This window comes from Plecotus auritus (genome assembly GCF_963455305.1).
Source record: "Plecotus auritus genome assembly, chromosome: 12".
Classification (NCBI taxonomy): Eukaryota; Metazoa; Chordata; class Mammalia; order Chiroptera; family Vespertilionidae; genus Plecotus; species Plecotus auritus.
Genome location: NC_137778.1, coordinates 43,617,646 through 43,641,024, shown reverse-complemented (window position 1 = coordinate 43,641,024; position 23,379 = coordinate 43,617,646).

The window sequence follows — 23,379 nt, the reverse complement described above, 5'->3', positions numbered from 1 at the left end:
GAACTGGTTAGCCTTCAGGTTGTTTTTTCTTCGCCAGGTTTATAATAATAGAGCTTGTATGCCTTTGCCCCCAGTTAACTAGGCACTGAACTCCAGGAACGACCTGTCTGAAAGCACATGGGAAAAATATTATCATTTCCCCCCAAATGCGGGCCCCTCTTAATTGACCCGCTGCGTCTGGAAGTCCTGCTGGCCCCGAGCACGCCGGGGGTGTGGCTGCGGCTCCAAATTTGTCTGCGAGAGGCATCGTGCGTGGTGTTTACCTTTGAATTAAACAAGGCGTCTTGCAAATTAAACACATGTTCCTGCACATCACAATTCAGTTAACATCCTTCCCATCGTTCCTCCCACTGACACTCCCCCAGCACCAGGCGTCCGCACGCAACATAGCCTCTCGCCCGTCCCCTGCCCCGCACCGCGCTGGAGTACCCTCCCTGGCTGACTTCTCAGCTCTCCCCCTCAATACACTGGGTACCGTGGGAAATAGGGACTGGCTCTGGCCCATGTGGCTCAGTGGGTTGAGCATCGTCCTGTGCACTGAAAGGTCTCTGGTTCAATTCCCGGTCAGGGCACGTAACATGCCCAGGTTGCAGGTTCAGTCCCTGGTCTGGGCGCAAACAGGAGGCAACCAATCCATGTTTCTCTCTCTCTCTCTCTCTCTCTCTCTCTCTCTCTCTTCTCTCTCTCTCTCTCTCTCCCTCTCTCTCTCTCTCTCTCTCTCTCTCTCTCTCTCTCTCTCTCTCTCAAAACAGGGGACTGCATCAGTGTGTCCAGACCTGAAAGGGTTGGACACTGATCTGACGTACGTCTGGGAATCTTCCACTGGGGATGTGACAGTGAGTGACAGCACCTGCGGGGCAGACGCAGCTGATAAAGCCAGAGACACAGGGATGCGGGAGCTGGTTTCTAAAAGCTACACCTTTTTTCTTCACGCGCACACCAGGCGTTTGGCATTTCCACTTCACCGTGGCGCTTCACTGCTGTCACCGTCTTACTGTCAGGTCTCCCCATCGTGAAACAAGTGTCCCTTCTAATGATGGCATGGACCTGAACTCCGACATTCCGTCTCCCCCGCCCCTGTCCCTCATAATGGAATCCTACATTTGGCTGCTGTCTGATCTGCAAGGTCGTTTGGGCACGTGGTCCGCTCGCAGGTGCTCCCACACACGGCACGTGGGAACCCCTTTCCTGATTGTACTCAGCCTTCCTTGGGAAAGGACTCATCCATCAGTTCTATCTCCGGGAAAATAATGGCAGAGCGAAACCGAGATAATTAGGAGGGAGTCTTAAATGGAACAAAAGTCAGAGAGAGGTTTTTCAATAAAGAAAATTGTCGTTAACGACTGTCACTCAGGGGCACCAGTGCTCGTTAATCTCTTTTATTTCTGTTTATTTATGGTTTACATAATTGAAATAAAGTCGTTTGCTTCGAATATTGCCACCGGAGAAATGCTTTCTGCATTGAAAAGAGGAACCTCCGAATAAAGTTAAATAACATCCGGGGTGAGATGAGGTGGTCCCTTAACGCTGTGGCATCGCCGAGGCTTTCTCCGTTGAGTGGAGGGGTTGTTTTTTGCTGTCAGGATTTAGTTTTAAGGTTCAGGTAAGTAGCAGGTTGAAGAGATGCTACTCATGTAAGAGATGGCGTTGAGGCCCAGAAATGGTCGGTGTTGACATGGGTAGAGGAGAAGCAAGCAGCCCTCAAGTGTCATTAGGAAGAGCTTCAGCTCCAAGGAATAAACTACCGTCTTGCTTTGTCCTAACCATGCTTTAAAACACGGAAGGAGCCCTGGCTGGTGTGCTCAATGGTTAGATCACCAGCCTGCACACTGGAGGGTTTTGGGTTCAATTCCCTGTCAAGGGCATGTACCTCGGTTGCCAGTTCCCCTGCCCCTGTAGGGGCAGGTGCAGGAGGCAACCAGTTGATGTGTCTTTCTCACATTGATATTTCTCTCTCCCCCTCTTCCCTCCCTTCTACTTTCTCTCTGAAAAGCAATGGAAAAAACATCCTCAGGTGAGGATTTTAAAAAAAGAAAAAAAACAAAACAAAAACACATAATAAAAATACAGTGTGCAAATACAGAATTTTATGTTTTAAGTAGGCGTTTATAAAAATACTAGAGGCCCGGTGCACAAAAATTTGTGCACTCTGGGGTGGAGGGGAGGGTCGCTCAGCTCGGCCTGCGTCCTCTCGCAGTTCAGGACCCCTCGGGGGACGTCCACCTGCCAACTTAGGCCCGCTCCCTGGGGGAATGGGCCTAAGCTGTTAGTCGGACATCCTTAACACTGCCACGGAGGCGGGAGAGGCTCCAGCCACTGCCGCTGCACTCGCCAGCCATGAGCCGGCTTCTGGCTGAGCAGCGCTCCCCCTGTGGAAGCGCACTGACCACCAGGGGGGCAGCTCCTGCATTGAGCGTCTGCCCCCTGGTGGTCAGTGCGCATCATAGCGACAGGTCGTTCCTGGTCATTCCACCGTTAGGGTCCATTTGCATATTACCCTTTGTTATATAGGAGGACCGGTGGTATGATGCTTGCTTACTAGTTTTGATTGAAATAAGCCTTCACCACAAAAATAAGACGTCCTTTCCTGATTTCAAGGAAAGGAATGGAATGTGAACTCGGAATTCACTAGAAGAAGACAGACAATAACCAAATGTGTCTCCTAGATTCAGAGAAGCCCAAAGGTTGGGCACTTTGGTAAGTGGCACCGTTTTAAAATATTATTTGCTTCTTACACCAGCGTGACTTCAGTTCCTTTGTTAAACATTTCACAACGTCACTGGATACAATTTCCCAACTCTAAAGAAAATCTATGCCGGCCGACAAGTTTCAGCAATATTGATTGGAACGCTCACTGACATGTAAAATGTGCCTGAACTATAGCTGTAGATTTTTCCGTCTGAAAAAAAAATTTTTTTTAAGTTTCCTATTGATCCTTTTGCCATTTGGTTTTCCCTGGGCTCATGTAAGATAAAGCATTGATTTAACTCTTCATAGAAGGGGCCAATGTGTGCTAATGTTTACAAGGGATGTATAGTCCATAGAGTCCTGTAGGTTCATTTTGATAATCTTAGTCAATAATGAGCTCCCATTTTATGTATCCATTTCCAGAAATTAAATGAGGATGTTTCAGAAAGGTAAGTAGTGCCTTCATGAACGCTGGGAAGAGGGCCACTGCTCCTTTAGTCTTGTAAGCGCCAAGGTGTTGTGCTGGACACGTGACCTGTCCCAGGGCTCTGGGGGCACTGACGGCCTTGTTCAAGGTCACCCACCTAGGAAAGCAGAGAACCTGGTTTCTAACCCAGTGCTGACTCATGAGACAAAGCACTTAGCTGCGTTGCTCTGTGGCTACCATATGCCAAGCACTGTACTTAATGATGTACAGGCAACATCTTCGTTAGCGCCAAATCTAAGTCACAGCTAAGACAAGAATTTTGTAAAATGTGTTTTTATTGATTTTTAGAGAGAGAGGAAGGCAGAGGGAGAGAGAGAGAGAGAGAAACATCCATGAGAGAGAATCATCACTCGGCTCCCTCCAGCATGCCTCCTGCTAGGGATGGGGGTCGGCAACCCCAGGCATGTGCCCTGACTGGGAATCGAACTGGTGACCTCTTGGTGCATGGGTGGGGTCGATGCTCAACCACTGAGCCACACCAGCCGGGCTAAGACAAGAATTGTGGCGAACAGGAATTTCTGGGTTTAGGCTAAGTTAGGTGGAAGGGTGCCCCGGGGAGTGCCCTGAGGGAGAGCGCAGGGTGGCCGGGCTGTCTTCTCTGCCGTCCTTTCCACGGGCACGCTGCCCAGTCCGCATGCCGTTCCTGTAGACAGACCCTCAGGAGCAGGTGTTCCTGCGAGAACACTGAACCTGACTAAGGGCTTTCGAAAACGGAAGGGCGGCCGGGCTCTAAAGAAACAGATTCATTGTGTATTCGCTCATTCAGTGACTCACTTTAAAGCAGGAAAGGGAGCCCTGGCCGGATGGCTCAGTTGGGTGGAGCATCGTCCCGTACACTGAAAGGTGGCAGGTTCGATTCCCTGTCAGGCACACACCTCGGCTGCAGGTTTGATCCTGGTTGGGGTGCATAAAGAGACAACCAGTTCAACCAGTTGATGTTTCTCTCTCTCTCTCTCTCTCTCTCTCTCTGTCTCTCCCCACCCTCTCTCCCCCTTCACTCTCTTCCCCTCCCTCTCCCTTCCTCTCTCTCTAAAATAAAACAAATCAATAAACATTATCGGGTGAGGATTAAAAAAATTAAAAGTATGAAAGGGATGTGAAGACCAGGGAATGCACTAGAAATCATATAGTTCAAGGGTAGGAAGCTGGGGGCTCTCCCTGGGGCCCACAGTGTGGATTCCCCAGTGTGTGCTCCTTTGAGAAATGGAATTTGAGTGCCTATAGGTGAGGCATAGGCTGTCAGTGCGCCGTGGTCTCTCACCATCACAACCATACTCTCCCCCTTGTTACACACGTTCCCTACTTGGTTCCTCCAACCCTTTTACGCTCATGACTGCAGGTGGTCGAACACAGACATTGTTGAGGAGGCTGAGTCCAAGTAACTTAGGTTTTCTCCCCAAGGTCAAGATCATCGTGGGCTTTTTTCCAACACCCAGGGCAGTGATGGCGCCTGGGAAGCTCAATCAATACTTACTGAGTGGATGAGTGAGTGAATGAATGAATGACTTAATGTACCAAACTCAGACTGTGCCCAGGGCCTCCGGTCCCTCCCCAGCATTCGTGGCACCTCATTGCTCAGTCCTCGTGAGAAGAAGGGCAGCATCTCTGCTTTTGTGTGCAGGAAAGTGGGCTCTGGTTTTCAGTCCATGATTTTTCCTTTTCTCCCTAAATCAAATGAAGCCTGAACGAAAAGCAATTCAGCCAAAGGAGACTCATTCAAAGGTTGGTTTCAAATTGAAATCATGTAAACACAGCAACTAAATGCACAATCCTTTCCGGAAGACGCAGAAAATCACATTTCCTTCCAATAAAGTCACGGTTATGGATGTAGTACACCGTCTCCATCCCTGCGAGGGGAAGGGACAGTGAGGCCTGAAACAGGGAATATTGTTGCCAGGCTTACCCAGAATGCTTTAGGAGCCTGCGAGACCTTGGCATGGAGCTGATGTTCTATGTAGACATTCAGAAGGACAGAAAATGAATAATAGCCATTTATCTCTCTCTCTGATTAATCTATGCTACACCAACATCTGGCTATGCAGAAACCATTGGAATCCTTGAGTGAGCATCCATTTGTATGGTTAGTGTGGTTTAAGCTTTGGGGCTTCTATTACCGGGTAGCGCGTCTGACCTGTGACCGCCTGGAGAACCTGGGGTGTGCACTGGGGGTGAAGGAAGAGGAAGTTTATGACTTTGGATCAGAAATGAAAAGTCATAAGACTGTGACCGTGTTGCCCCAGGAGTGAGAGGTACATGAGTTGGGCAAAGGGAGTGGAGAGTGTCAAGGGAGGGCGGGGCATCTGCTGTTGAGCTGAGGCTGGGTCCTTATCTGCCATGTGACCATCTGTCATGTGACCATCTGCCTGGCAATCCTTATTCTCTGAGGACAGATTTCAAAACCCTGAGCCTGCCCGTTCAGGCTCACCCCGTCAGCAGCGCCATAAGCGTTTTCCCATGAGCGGATGGATCTCTGCAGCCATCCGCGGTGGCCCGCATTCACTCAAGAATTCTCTAAAGACTTTGATTCTTCTGACTTCAGACCTTTTCCCATCGTTCTCTGGGGAGCCCGTCTCTCACTTCAGGCTGCCCCAGCCTCACCTCATCTGCGAAACCACTGTTTGTCTGAGGCCTGCAGCAATCTCGCTTTCCTTCTATTCCGTGGCTCCGCCCTTTCTGCTGCTGGTAGCCTGTATCATACAGGACCTAGTCTGTGGCTGTCACATACACATCCGTGTTACTGTGTCACAGACGTGAGGTATGTGCCGGTGTCACCTATGTACTGGGCAATAGGCTCATTCTTGTCTCCTTATGAAAGCTGTGTAAATGAGGGGTCATACATTTTTTCACCATTGCTTTCCGTGGTAGATTTTAAATAAATGTTGGGACACCCAATCAGTAAGCCAACCACACTGAACTGCTTGCACAGCTCAAAATAAGGAAGCCGAGGGAGAACGTGGTGATGTCTTTTGAGATTTATCCATAGTGCCACCATGTTTTGTTTTTTTAATGCAAAGTAGCATGTTTTCTTTGTTCATTTTTTGTTCATTTTCTTACTTAAAAAATTTTGAACAACCTATGAGATTTGCACAGCAAACAGAATTTTGTATTTCAAGATGATTATAGTTTGTCCATGTTGACATGGTTAAAATATTTTTTAAGATCATCTCCCAGGGAATTGTCTTAAGTCCGTCTCATTACTTTCTCGCCAGCCTTTTTATTTTTTTATTTTTTGGGTTCCATTTGGTTTGCAAAAAAATTTTAATCTATATTCAAAATGTGAAGATTTGTAAATTGAAAAAAATTCTAAATTTCAAATGAGGGTTATTTTATTTTATTTTTTTAAGTAACAATTTTTACCAAGAATATTTACAGCCATTAAAATAATGACATTATGGCCAGAACCGGTTTGGCTCAGTGGATAGAGCGTCGGCCTGCGGACTGAAAGGTCCCGGGTTCGATTCCGGTCAGGGGCGCGTAACTTGGTTGCGGGCACATCCCAGTAGGAGGTGTGCAGGAGGCAGCTGATCGATGTTTCTCTCTCATCGATGTTTCTAACTCTCTATCCCTCTCCTTTCCTCTCTGTAAAATATCAATAAAATATATTTTAAAAAAAAATAATGACATTATGTAGGAAATATTTACTTAAAAACTGTTCATTATCATTTTTGGTGTTTTTTTTTTATTTTACTAGTGATGACTTTTCTCTTTTTATCTAAAAAAATAAGTCTACAGAAGATCTGAAAGAACCATTCGGTGCAGGGACGTTCAGGGAGCTCTACGGAACAGGCCAGCCAGTGGTGTGGCGACTTCTGTGCTTTTAGAGAGGAAGTGTCCTGAAGCCACGTCTACGGGCAGGGGAGCTGGGGGCGGGGGCGGGGGGGTAGCGGGCCGAGCTGCGCACCAGCCTGGACATTTGGGAGAACAGACTTGGCCGCAGCGGGAGGAGGCGTCCCCGCCCATCTCCCCGTCCAGCGGGCTCCCTGCCCTGGGGTTATGCATTCATTCCCCTGATCGCTGAGCCTGCTCATGGCTGACCATTACTATTGTCTAACTTCGCAGGAACGGCAAGCTTTCTCCAGAAGGGAGGCCTGCTCATTAGGCGGAGACAGGACGCGTGCGGAACGTCTCCTGAGAGCAGGGGACTGCTGGGCCTCGCTAAGCAGCCGTCCTGCCCGGGCTGCCAGCCGGGCACAGCTCGGTGGACCTGAAGCAGGCAGGCTCCCGGAGCACCGGCATCTCCCCTTCTCCTAGCGCCAGGAAACGGGGGTGGGCATTTTCTGCCTGGGTCCCCGGAAGGAGCTCGCGAAGCCCAGCCTGGTGTCTGCCAGCTCCTCGCCCCATCCTCCACCCTGGTCTAGATCGCCACCTGCTGGGCGTGACCCCGCCACAGGCCGCACCTCTAGTTCCGCATAAGCCACGGCAGTGCCCCTTCCCTGGTCTGTTTTTACCCTCACCCAAGGCTATGTTCCCACTGGTTGTTGGGGAGACTGGGAGAGAGGGAGAGACAGAGAAACATCCATGTGCGAGAAACACATCGATTGGCTGCCTCCTGCATGTGCCCGACCAGGGCCTGGGCTGGGGAGGAGCCTGCAACCACAGTAGGTGCCCTTGACGGGCTTCGAACCCAGGACCCTTTGGTCCGCAGGCCGACGCTCTATCCACTGAGCCACACCGGCCAGGGCGCTCCTTCCCTTGTTCTCGCAGCCCCGATCTCCTGCCATGAGGAGGATGATCTCCTGCCATGAGGAGGACGATCTCCTGTCATGAGGAGGACCATCTCCTGCCACGAGGAGGACCATCTCCTGCCACGAGGAGGACCATCTCCTGCCACGAGGAGGACCATCTCCTGCCACGAGGAGGACGATCTCCGGCCACGAGGAGGACGATCTCCTGCCACGAGGAGGACCGTCTCCTGCCACGAGGAGGACCATCTCCTGCCACGAGGAGGACCGTCTCCTGCCACGAGGAGGACCATCTCCTGCCACGAGGAGGACCGTCTCCTGCCACGAGGAGGACGTAAGTCCCGCTTAGAACGTCGCTGACTGCATTACTGCTCAGCAGGTTCCTCGGTCCCCAGGCCGCGGGAAGACACACAGGAAGGAAGACACGTGGGTCAGCTGGACAAACGCCTCTGCCTGGAGAGCGCTTAGGTCTGCTGCATCGGCTGGGATGACTGCGACTCGCTCACCCCGAGCCTCCGCATTAATGAATGCCCTGCTTCAGGGTCTAAATCAGGGGTCCTCAAACTACGGCCCGCGGGCCACATGCGGCCCGCCGAGGACATGGATCCGGCCCGCCGGGTGCCGCTGCCTGTCCTGCTTAGCAGCCGACGCGTCCCGGGCCCGCAGTGCGCATAGGAATTTGTTCATAGTTTTTTTTTTAAACTATAGTCCGGCCCTCCCACGGTCTGAGGGACAGGGAACTGGCCCCCTGTTTAAAAAGTTCGAGGACCCCTGGTCTAAATGATGACAAGGCAGCTGCCATGTGTGCCTCCCCGGGGGCGGCTGGACAGCGGAAGGGATAGACCCCCCAGGGACTTATTTTATGGATAAAGATCGCGTCTGAAAGGGGTAAAGGTGTGCACGGAACCCACAGGGCAGGTCAGTACTGGACTCCTCGTAGCGAGCTCCCGTCAGGTTCCGATAACGGGGTGTCACTGTTTGACTTAACAACTAAACAAGGTGACCCAGTCGAATGGATGAATTTGTGGCCAGTCCACCAGAGATGCTCGTCTTTGGAAGATTAGGGTTGTATTTATGAATACGTCTTTTTTTTTTTTTTTTTTTTTTTTTAGTCATTGTTCTAACCCAGTGGTCGGCAAACTCATTAGTCAGCAGAGCCCAATATCAACAGGACAACGATGGACATTTCTTTGGAGAGCCACATTTTTTAAACTTAAACTTCTTCTAACGGCACTTCTTCAACATAGACTCGCCCAGGCCGTGGTATTTTGTGGAAGAGCCACACTCAAGGGGCCAAAGAGCCGCATGTGGCTCGCGAGCCGCAGTTTGCCGACCACTGGTCTAACCCAAATCATGATTTTTTTTTCCCCCTAAAGAGGATAAGGTGGGACATCCTTATTCCTAGTATCAGTAGCTGCAGAAAGACCCTGATCGGAGACAATCTGAGAGAAAGTGAATAAAATAAAACGGCTAGGAGGGACAGCTAACCTTCGTTGTGAGCGCGCAGTGTGCCAAGCAGCCTGCTAAGGCTTTCCCGGCCACCAAGCGTTTTCTGAGTGTCCGCAGGCGCTGAGGATGGAGCCGTGACGGGAGACCCGTGTCTCCAGAGTTCACATCCCAGTGGGCGGAGACAGACCCTCGTGTGATAAATAAGGAGTTCGATCGTGTGTTCCGCTGTGATAAGTCCCGGGAGAAAACAGGCGGGTGGGGGAGCGGGCGTGCCCGGGAGGGCTGCACATTTCTGTCTCACACGTTTATTGTTGGAAGTGTTACATGGGTTCCCCTTCCCCCCAGGACCTCTCCCCCCCCGACCCCCCCTGCCCCCACCACCCTGTTGTCCGTGTCCATGGTGATGCATAGACGCATGTGAGTTCATTGGAGCTCTTCCCCAGCTCCACCCTCCCCTGCCTTCCCTCTGGGGTTTGACAGTCTGTTCGATGCTTCTGTGTCTCTGGGTCTATTTTCGTTCATCAGTTGATGTTGTTCATTAGATTCCATGCCTGAGTGAGATCATGGGACACTCGTCGTTCTCCGACCGGCTTCTTTCGCTTAGCACAATGCTCTCCAGGGCCCTCCATGCTGTGGCACACTTTTTAATGTCATTTTTCAATTACAGTTTGGCATGCACTAGGATTGTGTATTAGGAAGTACAGCATGGTGGTTAGACATTATATAATTTACAGAGTGATCCACCGGTAGTTAAGCTTTGTAACTGAACCGTCAGGGTGGTGCTGGGCACGGAGGTGGGTGAGGACATGCAGGTGGATTACAGAGGCAGCGTCTCTCCTGGTTCTCCCCTCCCGGCCAGCCTGGGCCCCTGTCAGTCACTGGCCCCTCCCCCGGCCAGCCTGGGCCCTGTCACTGGCCCCTCCCCCAGCCAGCCTGGGCCCCTGTCAGTCACTGGCCCCTCCCCCGGCCAGCCTGGGCCCTGTCACTGGCCCCTCCCCCAGCCAGCCTGGGCCCCTGTCAGTCACTGGCCCCTCCCCCGGCCAGCCTGGGCCCCTCCCCTGGCCATCCTGGGCCCTGTCACTGGCCCCTCCCCTGGCCAGCCTGGGCCCTGTCACTGGCCCCTCCCCTGGCCATCCTGGGCCCTGTCACTGGCCCCTCCCCCTGCCAGCCTGGGCCCTGTCACTGGCCCCTCCCCCGGCCATCCTGGGCCCGTCACTGGCCATCTTATCTTTGGGGTTTGCTCTCACTGTCTCCCCTCTGGCTGGACGCTGAGCCCATTCCCGTGTGTCAGGCTGAGCCAGCCACCCATCTGGGCTAAGGGTCACCTTTCCACAGGGATCCTAGGGCCTCTTCTCACAGCCATGCCAGGCCTCATGCCTCGTCTGTCCAGAGAAATACCCTCCCACCTCATCTCCTTTCAGAGCAAACAGCTGAAAGGCCAGACTTTTCTGACCCTCTTTGTTTCTCCTCAGCGATCCCCTTACTTCCCCAGGTCTCTACAGTTTTAAAATGAAGATCAGTTATTTTTATTGGTGAATATTATGTCACAGAGTGTGACGGCCTCTTTGTTTTATATCTATACGTGTGAAAACCCGAGGATACAGATATTAATCTCCCCACACAGAGCTCAGGGAGAGGTTGGCTTGGGGCTCAAACCCAAGTCAGATTTTTTTTTAAGTTTTTATTGATTTTTTAGAGAGAGAGGAAGGGAGAGGAAGAGAGAGATAGAAACATCAATGATGAGAGAATCATAGATCGGCTGCCTCCTGCACGCCCCTTGCTGTGGCTTGAGCCCTGACCGGGAATCTAACGGTGACCTTCCTATTCACAGGTGGGTGCTCAACCATTGAGCCACACCAGCTGGGCAGCCAGATTTTTTTTTTTTAAAAAAAGCAAAGAGTTGCCTTGACGTGATTCCTTCACCCCAGCTCGTCACCCCAATGCTCCACTCCCCCATCTCACCTCCACCACTTTGTAGGGAACACAGAAGGGAGACAGTCGTAGGGTCTGTATCGTTTGACACTGTCCACTTCGGGGTTAGGTTTGATGTCCGTCACAAAACACACCGGAACTGAGGGTTGTCGCCTTCTGCTCTCCACACGGGCCTGTTCAGATCTCCCGTCCTCGGCGGTCCTGTCATCTGGTGTCATCATCATCTCTGTTTCACAGGGAAGCAAGGAAGGTTTTGGAAGCTTACATAGGATGCCCAGGCTCACCTGTCTAGAAGTGAGGTCAGTTACTCAGGGCATGAAAACAAGTAATAGTTCAACTAATTTTTTTGAGAAAAACATTAATCAAAACACCTCCTCAAATTGACTATGGAAAAACAATGTTAATGCTTAGGTTTTGGATAAAACACAATAATTAAGATTGAAGAAGAGCCCTAGTTGGTTTGGCTCGGTGGATAGAGCGTCGGCCTGCAGACTGAAGGGTCCCAGGTTCGATTCCAGTCAGGGCACAGGCCTGGGTTTCGGGCTCGATCCCCAGTGTGGGGCGTGCAGGAGGCAGCCGATCAATGATTCTCTCTCATCACTGATGTTTCTATCTTTCTCTCCCTCTCCCTTCCTTTCTGAAATCAATAAAAATAAAAATATTAAAAAAAAAAGATTGAAGAAGAAATAAGAATAAAATGGGAAATCTATATATGACTTTCTTTTTTTAAACAAAATTGGAACTTTAATACATTTTCTGCCATTTCAATTTAAATAGAACTTAAAAAGCTAAACATCCTATAACCACATGTGTTAACATGCCCCTCATATTCCATGTTTTTCCCGTCTATACTTAAATATTATTTTTGGCAAACGTGCACATACAGACATACACATATACAACATACCACATAACAAAAAAGAAACCGCTTTCAATGTAAAATAAACTCGAAATATAAAATGTGCCTTTATATCATGAACATTGAAGTGATGTTTTCAAAACTCTCCTTTTTAATATTTTTAAAATGTAGAGTCTGAGCAGGAGGGTTGCTTTAAGAAAAGTCTTCATAGTACAAAAATAGAACTTGTGCCCGCGATGCTGCAGTTGCCATGGTTACTACAAATTTGTTACTTAATAGCAGAGCAAATAGATTCATAAACACGCTAATTATATCTGATACATTTTTAAAAACTGTGTTATATGAATATGCATATAGTTTACATAAAAATGAGCGTCCCCAGCCAATAATTTGGCAAGTTTGGGAAGGTTTTGCTACGTTCTCTCTGTTGTGTGGTGTGTGGCAATCTCGACACCGGGAAGGGAATAAGTAAGAAAAATTTCAGGCAAATGGCTGTATGGTTCACAGGGTAGACAGACAACTGTTGTTTTTAATGTAAATAATATAACAATTTCCAGCTGCCACGTACTTGAGGCTCCAGTTAGCCCTTACAAAGGGACAGCCTGGGATTTGTAATAAAGCTCTTTGTTCGTCTGTCGTTTCGTCTGAGGACATGTTAAGAAAAAAGGAGGTGCAACAAAGAAATGGCTGATGGTCCCGAGTTTCTGTCGTGAACGATGCCGTAACACCCGAGGGTGCTGTCCTTCCAGGGCCCCGGTGTTGTGTGCCGGGGAGGGCACCCTGGACATGCAGGAACTCAAGGGCCCCGATCTCTCGTTCTCTAAACACCAAAGCCCCCAACGTAACGGGGAGGCAGGAAGCGCCCGGCAGTGACCAGACCACGAGGCGGGGAACGCTGGCCAGAGCCGCTGAGTGAGAGCAGGTGCTATGCCTGACAGCTCCACGCGACCCTGCCCGAGAAGAGGGCTACGGGGAGGCGGGGGGGGGAGAGGGATGAAGGCCAGGGAACGTGGGGTTAGGTACGCACTCACCTCACACTGCAGATGAACTGTTCCAGCTCCCCAGGCCCGAGCAAGATGATCCCCAGAAACCCCCAGCCACGGCCACGAGCCCCAGCCAGCGGCATCCGCCGAAGTGGAGAAACAGCTGAATACGCACTCTGCCTCCCGCGTTCAGCTCCCGTCCCCTCAGTTCGCACATCGCGGGGCAGAGAGAAACGGAAAGGGATCGACTGTGTATCAGCCAGCTTTCCACGCCGCTGCGGACGGCGCTGAGGCCGCTCGTTTTCTAACCAGCCAAGCGCTAGTGGCAGGTGTTGGATGTGGACATCCCTCAGTTACCACGAAGCACCGGCCATCGTCTCGGGACAGGCTCCCGGCATCCGTGACCGTGCCCTGACCTGGGTGAGACGCCCGCCGCTGGGTCTGCAGGCGGAGAGGGACGCCAGGAGGCGCTTGGTCCTAGTCTTGCGGCTGGAGAGGCCGCCCCTGTCACCCACAAGACGTCTCCTTTGTGGACACCGACTTTCCCTGTGCGGAGGGACTAGGTGCAGATACTAGCAAGGTGCTCAGAAGCCAAGCGGTCCGTAGCCCATGTATGATAGTAACAGCTTGTTTGTCTTTACTATGTTTTATTGATGTCAGAGAGGAAAGGAGCGGGGGGAGACATCCAGGATGAGAGAGCATCATGGACCGGCTGCCTCCTGCACGCCCCACACTGGGGATCGAGCCCGCAACCCGGGCCTGTGCCCTGACTGGGAATCGAACCCTGACCTCCTGGTTCAGAGGTCGTTGCGCAGCCATGGAGCCACGCCGGCTGGCCGGGCAGCCACTTGTTGAAGCTAGGTTTTTCACGTGTGCAACCCAAGCCTCGAGGAAGTGGGGGGCTGTATTTCAGACCCTGGGGCGTGTCGGGGAGATGGACGGGAGACTCCGCCGTGTAGCTCTCTGTCACCGTGATGGATGTCACCTGCAGAAGGTGAAATGTTGCGGCATCAGAATCCCGGGTGATGCGGGGCAATCTCTGATCTTCCGCTCCCAGCAGAAGGTCATACATCCTTAGTGTGATAAATAACACCCTTGCACGGATGCCTGAGAAGATTCCGTTACACCGATCATGGTTTCGGTAGCTAGCATTTTATTTCCGGTTTTTGTGTTTTTTTTTAAGACGAAACACTTTGTAAACAGAAAGAGTGGGCTCCTCCGATGCAGTATGGTTCAGTTACTGCAGGGGTCCTCAAACTTTTTAAACAGGGGGCCAGTGCACGGTCCCTCAGACCGCTGGAGGGCCGAACTATAGTTTAAAAAATAACTATGAACAAATTCCTATGCGCACTGCGGGCCCGGGACGCGTCGGCTGCTAAGCAGGACAGGCAGCGGCACCCGGCGGGCCGGATCCATGTCCTCAGCGGGCCGCCTGTGGCCCGCGGGCCATACTTTGAGGACGCCTGACTGTTATTGCCATTTCTGCGTGTTAATCATTAACCGTGAGCGAGTCGTCTCTGCACTGAGCCGGAGAGCACGTTCTAACACTGCTGCGCGCTGGCCTGGGGCAGAGGGCTGCCGGAGGCCATCCTGGAACCAAGGCTCTCATTAGAGGCGTTCATTTGCCAAAGGATTATGTAAATTATGTAAATTAAAAAAATCTGGAATTGAACATTTGGTATGTGAAATGCTCTAAATGGTATTTTTTAAAAAACTGTGTCCTTTTCTTTAAAATATAGTACACAGCCTGGCCGGCGTGGCTCAGTGATGGTGAGTCAGCCTCTGTGCCAGGAGGTCATGGTTCGAGTTGCGGGCTCGATCCCCAGCATGGGGCGTGCAGGAGGCAGCTGATCCATGATTCTCTCCCACCACTGGCATTTCTTTCTCTCTCTCCCTCTCCCTCCTCTGAAATCAATAAAGACATGTTTTTTAAAACTCAGTTAAAATACAGTGTACCAGCCACTTCCTTCGCACATAACGAGTGCCTGAGAGTTGTTGGCTCTCCTGGTCATTATTTTTGGCATTAACTGCAACTCTTAGCATGTCCTGTGATCCTACCACTTACCTCGAATGTCCCTTGTCTGCCTAGAAAAATCCTCCTCGTCCTCCCAGCTGCAGCTCAAACGCCTCTTCCAGGGAGAGGGCCCTCTTTCTCTCTAGCTCTGCCCCTTGGGGAAGAGCGTCGCCCTTCCCCTCTGCTCCCTGAGCGTCCGGGCCAGGTTTCCATCATCGTTCTATTCTTCTGCCTCATCGCCTGGGAATGCCTTGCTGTTTGTATGACGTAGCGTGTGGACACGGGCTCCTCGGACCCGGCGCCAGGGTGCCTCTGCCTCCGTGTTCACTGAGTGCTCAGTAAACGCTGGTCCAGGGAGTCACAGAATACACGAGTGGAAAGGCCACAGGCTACGAAAAGTAAAAGGCGAAGCCCTCGCCGCGGTGGCTCCGTGGATAGAGCGTCGGCCTGTGGACTGACGGGTCCCACGTTCGATTCTCGTCGAGGGCACGTACCTCGGTTGCAAGCTCGATCCCCAGCCCTGGTCGGAGTATGGGCAGGAGGCAAGCAATTGATGTGTCTCTCTCACATCGATGTTTCTCTCTCTCTCTCTGTGTCTCCTCCTCCCTTCCACTCTCTCTAAAAATCAATGGAAATATATCCTCGGGTGAGGATTAACAACAACAACCAAAAAACATAAAAGGCTAGAAAATGACGGAGGGGGAAGAAACCACGCCAGTGGTGCTTGTCTCCGTTAGCAAAAGAAAGCACGAAGTCCACTCTGCCATGAACCTCCCGCTTCGCAGACGGGCCACCGGCTTGGGGCTGTGCTGGACTCCTCCTTCTCCGTCTCGGGGTACGGGCAGGAAAGCATCGGTAGCGGCCTTCCCATCGCACCCTCTGACATGACGCTCGCGGCCTCCCTGTGACATGGTCAGGTCCGGCACCGTCCTCACGCTGTCCCGGAGCGGGACCTGGTGGCTCCGAGAGGCTCCCGGTGTGCCGAGGGTCACACAGCGAGGAGACAGACTGGAGCCGCAGCGGCGGGCGGCGGACCCCAGGTAAGGGCGCTGTCACTGCTGCCGGAAGCCTTTCCGGAGACCGATGGCAGATGTTCTGTCTTAATTAAGAGAGGTTCATGTTTAACACCTTCGATTAGCGCTTTCCTGGCTATAAGTGGGCTCCGTGCCGCCTGCAGCTGAATTGAATTTTGGATAACACACAACGTATCCCTTTTCGTTTCTTTCTACCTAAAACGATATACGAACATCAGAAAACGGGACCTGGGAAAGCTCGGGCGGCATTTTTTTTTTTTTTTAATTTTTTTAAATATATTTTATTGATTTTTTACAGAGCGGAAGGGAGAGGAGGGATAGAGAGTTAGAAACATCGATGAGAGAGAAACATCGATCAGCTGCCTCTTGCACGCCCCCCACTGGGGATGTGCCCGCAACCAAGGTACATGCCCTTGACCGGAATCGAACCTGGGACCCTTGAGTCCGCAGGCCGACGCTCTATCCACTGAGCCAAACCGGTTTTGGCTCGGGCGGCCTTTTTATCCAGCTGTTTCAGTACTGCTGGAGATCCCTCCAGTTGGGGTTATTGCCGCGGCTGAGGGTTTGGGAAATAATTTTGCTCTGACACAGGAAACAGTAATAGTTCATCTTCAGTGTGAGGTGTGCACATACAAGCCAGTCCTATTGGCCTTGTCATGCTGTATTTATTCAGCTGGCAAATGGATGCTATCTCTCTTCGACTTTCTGCAGGATCATTGTTCTCAGACAGAGAACAGATAAAGTCGTCTTCCGTTAGCAGGTGAGGATCGGGGTGTGCTAGACAGTCACGAGCAGAATTCTGAAACCAAAGTGTCAGTGAATTTAGATCTACAGCCCCTGTCAGCTGTAGTCCCTTAGAAGCATAAACTTTATAGGCTGGGCGACGTAAAAAGATTGTCCAGTGGAAGCTGTTTGCACAAGAGGACACTGTGGCCTGAGAGGTTCAGAGGCTCATTCATCCAGTCTCGCAGGGCCACGCTGTGGTGCAGCCAGGACTCAAACACAGATGATCGCCTTCCTCCCTTTCAATATTCTTCCCTCTGCATGTGCCGACTCTCTCCTGGTGGATGTATCAGCTAGCTGTCGCTGTGTAACAGAGCACCCCATAGGATGGTGTCTTGGGGAAGCTGTGGCCACTGCTGTGTGGCTGTGCTGGTGATTCTGCCGCAGTGATTCATTTGCAGGCCACCAAGTCACAAGCTGTCATGAATGTGTAGCGAGACCGCCTTTCCAACCGTCTGCCAGGTCACGAAGTCAACCAAGTGATATGTGCAGAGGGCAGTGATATCAGTAAGATGGATGGCTGCTTCGTTTCGATTTCTATTTCTCCAAGGAAATGATGCAACACCATTTAGCTGGAACTGCACATGAAATATGTTTATTCAAACATAAAAATACCCTGGATCCGACCAGTCTGAAGTTCACTGGAGGAAAAGCAATCTTTGAGACAAGGCCGGGGATGTTCCCGGAACCAGGAAACCGGGGCTGTTCCCCTCCCTCCTGGCAAAGCAGACATCTAGGGTTCAGAGGAGGCAAAAGCATCTTCTTTAGCTCAGATTTCACTTGCCATTCTCTTGCATCTGTGTTATTTTTACACAAAGTAATACTTTCAGGTGCAGAGGATCTAATTTCTGTTTTACTGCAGGTAACCTGTTAGAGACAACCCTTTCCAAACAATGGTGCTATTGATATTTTAAAGGTTTTTTCTTCCCAATGGGATAGCTTGACAATTTAAAATATATGTGCATGTACTATGTACTATATGTGTGTGTGTGTGTTATTCCATTCAGGCACGCCTGGTTCTCCAGTGGGTGCCTGCGTTTTGGTGTCTGTTAAACGATGATCTGCAATTGATCTGTGTGCCAACTCCAACTGCCTCAGACGTTTCTCCTGCTGTTCCGTTCTCAATCCAATATGTGACATTGCTCACAAAGCGCATTACCGGCCCTTCCCCAGATAATCAATCATAAACCAAAGAGAAAAGGACCGTCCTAATGGGATATTGAGAAAAGAGGAAGTGATTAAATACCGGGGGCGGGGAGGGCGGAGAGAGGCCCCTTAGAAACCGGAGAGCTGTGGGTCGTAGTCCAGCTGGCAAAGCTCCCCTGGTGTTTGACCTCGCACGGTTAAGGGTTAGGGATGCCGGGGCCAGAAGCACGGTGGGCACCGGTTCAGGGCCCAGCGTTCGACCCCAGCGTGTGCCGGTACTTAACAGACAAAGGGTTCTTTCACCCCTGTACCACTTCTATTGAAGCGTACTATTATACCCATTTTCCAAATTAGAAAACTGAGGATTGCAGTTAGTAATTCATCCAAACCCAGGCAGACAGAACATGACAGGTCGGATAAGAACACAGAGAAGCTTGACTTCAAATCTTTATTTTATTTTTTTTCTTCTATTATCCATCGTCTTTTGATTTGGGGATCGTAACATCATTAGCCCTAATTTTTCTTCCGTGTCCGAAGGAAAGGCTCATAAAGACAGAGGCACGCTGAGCTGTGTCCCTGTTCAGTAAACGCAGGGGCTGGGTCGTGTTGTGACGGGTAATTGTTGTACTAGAGACATTTTTCAGGAAGTCCTGTCCACAGGAGCCATGAAATATCGGGCCCTCCTTTGGGGGCGCGCACCATGTGGCAGATTTATCTCATTGTTCTCAGAGTCACTTCTAGGAGCAGTGTGGGCTGGTCATGGACATTAATGGATTGTAATTTTGTGACAGTAAATCTTCAACTCGGTCTTCACCCTGTTAATTTAGGAGGCCCCGGTTCCACGGAGAAGGAACAAATGAACACAATAAGAATCAAGTCCAGATGTGTATTTTTTTTTCACATCTCTAAAATAGTCTGTCCTGTTTTAACTGCTTTGTGGCCCTTGATTCAAAATAATAAAGAGGACAACAGACTCAAGCAGGTGGATCCCTCTCCCCTCTCTTTCGTAGCTGAAGTAACCGAAGGGCAGAATTTAAGTGGCTTTTTTAGCGCCACCTGGGTGGAACGTGGCGGAGCCGGATGTGGACGAGGGAGTCTGAGAGAGCAGCAGCCGGCCCGACGGTGGGGTGCAGGGTGTGGCGCCTGGAGCACTCCTACGACTGGTGTGTCGTTCAGGAGAATTTTCCATCCCCCATTTTTTATCCTAACCCTGATCGTCCCAGCTAATCCACTCGATGACATGGGCCTCCCCTTTCTCCTTCACTAGTCCTTCCCCTGGTTGTCACCGTTCCAGCGTATTTTCCCTCGTCCAGAGCTCAGCCAGTCATCAAGTCCTATCCTCCCTTCCCTGTTTGTAGGGTGTCCCCAAAACATGTATACACACACTCCGAATAACTATAAAGGCAGCGTTTCATATTGAAATACATTTCATTTTCAGAATTGAGCTATCAGCTGTTAAAGTGCGTGTACGATATTTTGGGGCGCCCCCCCCCACCCCGTAGTTCCTCTTTCTCTGACCAGCAAGCCCAACATCGGATGAACCCACACCTGGCTTTGTCAAGCAACGAGACAAACACAAACAACTGGGCCCATCCCCTCCTTTCCACGTACAAAGGTACCGTTACATCTGTGTGCATACTCAGGGTGTGTGTATGTATACGTTTGTACATGTATCTATATAATTTTTTTGGAGAGAAAGAAGGTTCTCTTGGGAGATTCGTGTGTGTGTGTGTGTGTGTGTGTGTGTGTGTGTGTGTTGCGTGTTGCACACTGAGTTTTTCCACTGAAAATATGTCTCAGGGTTCTTCCCATGTCTGTGTACAGAGGCCGTCATCCTTTCTGGTTTTTGGTTTGCTTTCTTAGTCGTTGCGTGGGGTCGCATGCCACGCGCACCCCGGAGTGCGTTGAGTGGCCCTCTCGGTCTGCAGCTCACGTTTCGCTGCTTCGAGCAATGCCGCGGGGACCTCCCGGACCACTGGCCGCTGTGCTCCTGGGGGGGTGCTGCGGTCAGAAGGGGGCTCAGTGCTGAAGCTCGTCCGTGTGGTCACGGCGATGGCACGTCCTGGGCACCGTCCCGCGGGGGGCTCCCCCTGTGATCCCGCCTCCGTGTGCCAGGCCGCGTTTCCCCACGGCCGTGACCGCACAGCGCATCACACGGCAGCCCTGGCGTCGGTGTGGCAGGACGGGAGGCCCTGTCACCCAGCGGCTGGAGGACGTTTGTCTCCCTGATGCTAAGGTCTGCGGCGTCACCGCCTCTGCCTCGTTTCCCCTCGTCTCCATATCACGGAGCTGTCTGTTAAACGGGGGGGGGCAGCCCTGCATTTCTGACATCGGCTGACACTTTTGTCCCCCTGTCTCTTTGTTTTTTGCGTGTGTTTCTGGTGCTTTTTAAAAAATGCGGTATAACGTTACATTTTTTTTTCTTGATTTCTGGATTTTTGAGTCAGAATTAGCAAGAACTTACTCTCCAAGTTTAGAAAGAAATTTGTCCATATTTTCTTCTAACAGGTTAACGGGTTTACTTTTATTTTTATATCTATGATCCATTTAGAGCTGATCTGCTAAGGGTCAAAATTTGTCTCCTGAGGCTTATCCATTCATTATAGTCCCATTTATTTAAAATTTCATCCCTCTCTCCCTGATTGGAAATGCCCCCTTATGATAAGCTGACATTTCTATTTGGATCTATCTTCGCACTATTCTGTCGCATTCATCTGTCTGTTGATTCATGTGCCAATACTTTACTGTGTTAGTTTGCTTAGAGCTGCTGAGCGCTTGCAATGGGGCTGAGGTGAAGTGAGAAGTGGTGCAATTGAAAAATATACCCTGTTTTTTTTTAAAAGATTAGTTTGAACCAAGAATTTAAAATATCCATTTAATCCTCTTTATATTAATTACTTTCGTCTAGTTTTAAACGTTTTTGTTACATGTCTGTGTCCTTCGGAAACTCAGTTCTGGGAAAGCAGCAGTACACTCAGCTCTATCAGATTTATTTTGGAACGTATAAGCATGCTGATTGCAAACTTGTTTAAATATTTGGATTTTTAAAATTCTGGACCAGAGATTAATAACTCTAAAAAACTTTGATGATCGTATTAAAAGTCTCCCTGGTTTATCCCTCAATCTCATAGAGCACAGAGTGCAATAGCACATTTGTCTGACAAATATGTATTTATGTCAGATAATATCAGTTTTGCTATCACCATCTGCACTCTGCTATATTCAACAACAATATGAATAGAGATATACATATACATTTGTGGGTTTACAACAGATATCATCAGTAATTTCCACATAACTAGGTGCTTTTTATTAGTTTAGAAAACAGAATATTGAGTTAAGTAGCAACGGAAGCTCAAGTTTATTTTCTTAGAAATACTACACTTTATAGAGGATTCTACTAAAGGGTAAAGAATATGATGCCACATTAAACGTTGTTTAAATGATAATATGAAGGCAAAAAATCTGGTTTTCATATAAAAGGAAATTATTACATAACATTGTGTTTATTTTTTAAAAATTTTTATAGGGTGTGACCTACAATTTATTAGAAGGTTGTTGATGTCAAGTAAGCCCGAGCCAGCATCTCCTGCACATTTTCCGTAGCAATATGTGCGATGAAGTGGTGTGGCTATGTATGCAGTGGGATTTCAACATGTAGTGCCTTCTTTACAAATTAAAGGCTCTCAGAGACTTACCATTTATTACTCAGAAGAGTATGCTATCCTCATATTTATATTTATACCAGGCTTAAAGATTTTGCTATTTTGTTAACGTAGGTCTGGAAGTTACATGGACCAATTGACAGTCACTGAAATCCAATAAAAAGATGTTCACTCATCATTCTTCTAGCCCAGAGAATGTAACTATTTTAATTTCTTAATCATTTGTAATCATCATCTAGATGCAAATTTTAACAATGTATCAGGAGACACAGTCTTTACTGCGCTCGTTCTCATGAATCCATAATATTCAATTACATTATTGTTATTATTTATTTATATAAACACTCCCTAATTGTGGGAACATTGGATTAACAATTGTCTCCCCCCTCCCTACTTCACCCCCCACCCCGCCATCAATATTGCTGGAATACACGTCTTTGTAGCCACCTTTTTTTTCCTTTAGCTTTGGAGTCCCCAGGCCTATGCTTCAACTCAGTCATCCCCACTAATTAACAGGGATTTGGGGCAAATCATTTAACTTTACTAAGGTCTCGTGTCTTCTTCTGAAACTCAACCACAGGTTTAGAAAGCGTGAACATAAAACTCAAATACCTTCACGTTGTCCTTTGGCCATCTCTTAAGAGTTTCATGAGAGGAGTATAGATATTCTCTTTAACCTCCGAAACCGTGGAGTTTTGGGCCCTAGAGGAAACGGTGCGGGAATAAATAGCCAACGTGCCACCCAGGATCGCACAGAACCTTGGCGTTACGGGTAGCGATCGACACACACAAAACAGCAAAGCACCCGTCACAACAGCACAGGCGGTGTGGGGAGGGACACAGGCCGAAGGAGGGGGCGGACCGGCAAGCGCCGACATCATTAACTCGCCCGCACGTCGAGGGGGACCGTCCCCACCCGGAAAGTTCCATTTCCGATCCTGTGCGTCGTCTCGTTGTCACGCGAGCTGTAAGGAATAACACGGCGTTTCCTGCGCCAGCATGGATCCTTCTGAAGAGGTGAGGCCCCCACCTCCTTTTTCTCTTTTACACTTTAGTCCAGGGGTCGACAAACTGCGGCTCGCGAGCCACATGCGGCTCTTTGGCCCCTTGAGTGTGGCTCTTCCACAAAATACCACGGCCTGGGCGAGTCTATGTTGAAGAAGTGGCGTTAGAAGAAGTTTAAGTTTAAAAAATGTGGCTCTCCAAAGAAATGTCAATCGTTGTCCTGCTGGTATTTGGCTCTGTGGACGAAGGAGTTTGCCGACCACTGCTTTAGTCGGACGCCGGGAGGACGTTCTCTGACTTAGACCTGATGTCCATGCTGCTGTGCAGTCCCACTGAAACGCCCGTCATGTTGTCGATGCCCATCGGTTAGCTCAGGAACAAGGGGGACCCTGGGTGGTGGCCATGTACGGAGTCGTCGTAACCCCTTCCTTCACTTTCTGCCCCGCCCCCCCCCCCCCCCGCCCCCGGCATCTGGTAGCTTAGAAGGTCTCTGGGGTTCCTTTCACGTGCGGGATAGAACCTCCCAGGAGGCTGTGCCACCCGGGGCATCTCGTCTGACCCCTGCCATCTCTGGGACTTATCTCCTGCCCCCATTCCTTCCCAGAAAAATCCATGCCTTTTCCCACTGTTCCCCACGCAGGCAACACCCAGG